The sequence below is a fragment of the Schistocerca nitens genome, chromosome 4, assembly GCF_023898315.1.
Source record: "Schistocerca nitens isolate TAMUIC-IGC-003100 chromosome 4, iqSchNite1.1, whole genome shotgun sequence".
NCBI lineage: Eukaryota > Metazoa > Arthropoda > Insecta > Orthoptera > Acrididae > Schistocerca > Schistocerca nitens.
The window spans coordinates 897,609,293-897,614,751 of record NC_064617.1 but is presented as its reverse complement, the minus strand read 5'-3'; the positions used below and the strand labels follow the sequence as shown (position 1 = coordinate 897,614,751).

Below are 5,459 nucleotides of genomic sequence, written 5' to 3'. Positions count from 1 at the left end.
AATATGTATCGTTCCACCAAAGAACCAACAATATATTTTTAGACGTTTTGATTAGTGAAGAAACAGTGGTCGTCTTTTAGCGTATACATGCACCCACTGTCTTCATGCCTGCCATTCGGACATGTTATCTTCTGATTTCTACATACAGCGCGGGTTACGCTGGAAATCTTATGTTGGTTTCAGAGAAAAGAACTGGAAATGAACTGGAAATGAATTTCGAGGATTCCCATTAATTTAAAGGAGACACGTTTTGTTTTCTTAGTCTAATTGTAGTGACAGAAAAATATTCCTTACTTATTTCCAGGAATTAATTGTAACCGAAATCAATTACCTGTTGCCAAAGAGGATAGTGCGACTGCAGGGACTATCTCGCGCACGCTCCCCGCGAGGCCAACATTCTCACCTTGTATGTCCACACACTACATTCGTAGTGTCCTTACCCAACGCACTCATTACTCGTGGAAGACATTCTTACCAAGTCCCGTAAGAGTTCGGGTAATATGTGTGGATCCGCACAGAAGAGGGAGGTCATGGTCGGTATTGCCAGAACTATATACTTATATGGATATGGTCTCCGTTCTTTCTTTCATGTCCGAAAGAACAGACACCATATCCATATAAGTACAAATATGTTATTACGGCTCTCATAACAGATATGCAACTGGCATAGCAAATACAGTTCAACACACCGTCCTCAATAGACAGTCATGAAGGTACAGCAGTGTCTGGTGTTCCTCGAGGAAATGCTGTAGAACCGTTGAACTTTCCTTTACAAATTATTTTGGTTTGCTGCAGTATCTGGTGCTCCTCAAGGAAATGCTGTAGAACCGTTGAAAATTTCCTTTCATTTTTTTTTTGTTTGCAGCAGTGTTTTGTGTTTCTCAAAGAAATGCTGTAGAGCCTTTGAAAGTTTCCTTTAAAAACAATTTTTTTTAATTTTTAAGCAGCTAACTACTGGGCACATCGACAACTACGACAAGTTTTGCCACCAGCGGAATATCTGATCACTGCAGAACATCAACCGATTTCAGGCTGTGTTTTAATTAATTTTAGGTGGGCCGATCCCGGCGGTTCTGCAATGCCGGGCCAACCCGCAACAGAGGTGGAGCAAGCCCCTAGCACTCCGTCATGAGCCAAAAATGAGTTTAATATTCTGGTCCCGCGATGCAGGACGTATCAGATATTAAGCTGATAAGAACAGATACTACTCTTTTTTTTTTTTTTTGCCTCCTTCCTCCCCTGTAGCCCTACCTTTTCCTCTCCAAAATTGCCGCCATCCTCTAGTGTCGACACAGCACTTAAAGCAAGGTGCTGTTAGTAGCAAGACTTATTGCCATAACCCGAAAATAAAAGCGGAGGCATACTCTGCTATGCCTCAGGGAGCGACGACACACTACTCAGAAATACACCTCTCTCTGCAGGTGTGAAGCAAGTGATGAGTTTAGAAACTAAAAAGGAAGAAAGAAATAAAGACAGAAATGAAGGCAAAATAAAAAACAGGGACGGCAGCACACACAAATGAAGACGAAACTGGCGAGATAATCCCATCGCCCATACAATTAACGAAGTAATAATCCTCTAAGATAGATTACGTGTTTTCTAATGTCCCAATAATTTTCCATACAAAGTTCACACAATTCCCATGTTACCAATTGTCATATCATTAGTATTATAGAATAGTCTACTCTAGTGATGCCCAGAAGGCCAATGTCAAATCTTGGGTATAGGCAAGTCAAGGGTAGTTTGAAAGTCCAAGTGACATAGCTCCAGGGGTAAACTCAGGCAATTCCTGGACGAGGTGCCGTAGTCAACCCGGAACACCTTTTGATAACCATGAACCATTGCAACTTTCAGAAATCTTGCAAAGGTAGTGTCATATTTCCGGTCAGATTCCGCCAGGCGATGCTGGCTCCACAGGTAGTCCATGAAAGAGACAGCATCGGTGAGGGAAAGGTCATAGATTGTGAAAATGGTGTGGCCCAAGAGCCACACCATTGCGTTACGTCGCGTTCGGGGGTTGGTCTGAATATCAGGGGTAAGGAACCAGTCGATTGACACATTGTCTGGTGTCGTCCCACCGATCAGCGCTAATAGCACTCGTGCAAGGTCCCACACTTCTGTGACGTGAGGGCATAAGAGACGGTGCTCTCTGGTGTCTACGTCACCACATCGGCCGCAAGCAGCCGAGGGCCGTAGGCGGATGGCCGCCAGGCGATGATTAGTGGCTATTAAATTGTTTACGACACGATACCATAGCGCTGAAACTTCCGTGGGAAGGGCTGGGTTGTTGATATTAGCCCAAGCTTGGTGCCAGATGACCGACGGTCGTCTGTCCTCCAATTTATGTGGTGTGGGCTGGCCTCGAAGTGCCTGGTAAAGGTGCTTCGACGTGCGTGCCTTGTCAGTGGCCACTGTTAGAACGTAACTTTGATTGAGGTAATAGTCCTTGACTGTCGTCATCCGGAACGGAATATGTGTCAAACATACTGGTGCACGCGCCGATTGTGGGCGATAACGGTCGAAAAGAACCGCTGTTGTCCCACCTGGGTCAGTTTCACGCAAAGTGGCGATACGATGAATCAGGAGGGCCGCACGTTTGCGGGGAAAGTCAATGAGTCCAAGGCCACCATCGACCTTTGGCAGTGTACAAGTCTGTGCATCAACTTTGAACAGTGCATGCCGCCACAAAAGCCAATATACTGTTTGTGAGATGGCTCTGCCAGTTTGTTTCGGTAGCGTAAGGAGTTGTGCTACATACCATGCCCGTGATAGGATGTAAGTATTAATCAGTTGGATTCGTTGATGGAGGTCGAGTCGTCGATCAGCGTGACTCACGCAAAGTCCTCTGATGTGCGTGAGAAGCCGCCTCCACGTGAGTGTTAACATGCGCTGCGGACAGGCAGTCACCTCAAGGCCCAAGATACGTTGTTCCCCCACAACTCAGTACCATGGGCGTTCGATGGTCAATGATCGTGGTCCTAGCGGGATCAGCACCGTTTTGTTGGAATTTAACATGGCACCGGATGCTCGTTCATAAACGTTGAGAACTCGGCGAACTGAATCGATGTCCCTAGCGTTTGCGACGAACACACCGACATCATCCGCGTATGCCGCACTGCGAAAGGTGACACCTGGGAGAGCGATACCATCGACCATCCGTCCGATGTCACGCAGCATGGGGTCCAGCGCTAAAGCGAACAAATACATTGACAAGGGACACCCTTGTCGAACTGATCGTCTGATGGGAATTGGTCGTGATCTGCAGCCGTTCACAACGATTGTGGAATTTGCTCCATCCAAGAAGTGCCGGATGATTCTTATGAAGCGCTCCCCAAAACCCATCCGCGACATAACGGCCAGCAGGCAAGGGTGGGAGATCCTGTCAAAGGCACCGGCGAAATCTAGGGAGAGAATTGCAGCCGGGGTTCGAGTGTCGGCGGTGGGTAAGACAGCATCACGGTATATAGAAGCGGCGGTGAAGATGGTTCGATTCGAAACGCCACATGATTGAGTGGGGCAAAGTACCTTATTCATTACCTGTTTAAGACGAGAGGCCACGCTTCGTGCCACCAACTTATAATCAGTATTAAGAACGGTGATAGGACGCAGGTCTTTAGCTCGACAGTGACCTGTGACCTTTGGAATAAGGGCAATACGTCCAGCTAGAAATGCGGCGGGTAGTTCGCAACCAGCAAAAATCTCCTCGCACATTTTGCAGAAGCGGTCTCCTAACAGGTCCCAGAATTGTTGGTAGAATTCATAAGGGAGACCGTCGGGGCCAGGTGATTTTTGTCCCGGACAGGCATGGAGGACAGATGTGAGGTCAGCGAGTGTGAGTGGCTCGGTTAAACAGTCGCGGTCTCGATGATCCATTGAAGTTGGGACCCCACCGATAAGTGCTCGTTGGGCGGCGACGTCTACCGCAACATCCTGGAAGAGGTGCGTATAATGATCTGTCAGGTGTTTGAGAACTTCACGATGGTTCGTGAGGCGCGTACCATCGTCTGTTTTAAGGCGTTGAATGGTGTTCTTCTTTACATGATTCCTTTCAGAGGCAAGGGTGGCCTCTCGCCCTCAATCAGGTATGTGGAGCGGCACCGCACCACCATCCCCTCGGCCTTCTCCCGAGAGAAGCGAAGGATTGTCGCTTTAATTTTGTTGAGGCGCATGCGTAGCTTGTCATATCTGTCAGCAGGAGGGGTAAGTGCATCGTTTAGACATTGTTGATAGAAGTCTAATGTGCTACGCTTCCAGTGTGCGACTTCGCGACTATGTTGCTGGATAACACGTCGCAGCCGCGGCTTCGCACAGCGGAGCCACCAAACTACAGTGGCAGGGGACTTCGATGCAGTAGCGATGCAATCCCGCCATGTTTTCGTGACAAGAGTGCGTAGTTCGGGCGTTGGGAGATGTAGTGTATTCATCTTCCAATAGGTGCCCCGAGGAACCGGGGTTGGGCCCGTGATATGCAAGGAGCAAGAGTACGCACAGTGGTCACTAAAGGCCACAGGAAGGACTTGGACGGCACAAAGGGCAGGAAGCAAATCAGCAGAGACATAAACACGGTCAATACGGCTTGCTCCAGTGGGGTAGATGTGAGTAAATTGTTTGTAGGCGGGATGAAAGTGGCGCCACGTATCATTAAGGTCAGCCGCCTGAAGGAGTGAAGCGAGTGCTTCACACCTCATAGGCGTTGGGACCTGATCATCATCGGCTACCACACAGTTCAAATCTCCGCCAAACACGATAAGACGACGAGCTGTCAAGAAAGGGGTGATATCTGACGTAAAAAGTGTTCTTCTGTCATGCCTGTGATTAGCTCCTGAAGGAGCATAGACGTTAATAAAAAGTACATCCCGAATGATACACGCAAGAACGCGACCATTGGGTAGTTTTGTAACATTGGATGGAGTTAACTCTGATCTGTATAGCAAAGCAGTGCCCCGCCTGGCGTCAGGGTCGATGTTATATAGTGCCTCATAACCAACCAGGTCAGAGAGAAAGGGGGCACAAACCTCCTGGAGAAAAACAACATCAAATGCACCAAGGCGCAGAAAGTCCTTCAGAGAGCGTAGTTTTACTGGGTTGGAGATGGGAGTTGATATTTACTGTTAATAGGGAGAGGGCTCCCGGCTGACGGTCAATTGCAGGCATGAGAAAGCAACACAGAGAAGGTAAAGTCAGATAAGGTCATGGTCGTATGTAAGCAGGTGTGTAAATATCGAAACTGTAACCCTGCTACATCACCCCGGATATTAAAGACAAATACCAGGCAGCTCATGTGGGAACGAGCCCACTCAATCACGCATTTCGTCGTCAGCCCAGTTCAGTCTTCCCCCATCGGCGGGATAGTCCGAACCAGGCGGCGCAGACGGCTCAGTCACAGCGGCATGTGAGAGGGTGCGAGTGCGCTGCAGCGGCTGTTCGCTACCCTGTTCATTTTTACGTTCTGCGGGGAC

General features: G+C 48.4%; 1 pseudogene; it reads right to left on the bottom strand.

Annotated features, from left to right (window-relative positions):
• Window positions 1-1,048: 1,048 nt before the first annotated feature.
• LOC126254346 (U2 spliceosomal RNA) lies at window positions 1,049-1,221 on the bottom strand (annotated as a pseudogene).
• Window positions 1,222-5,459: the final 4,238 nt, after the last annotated feature.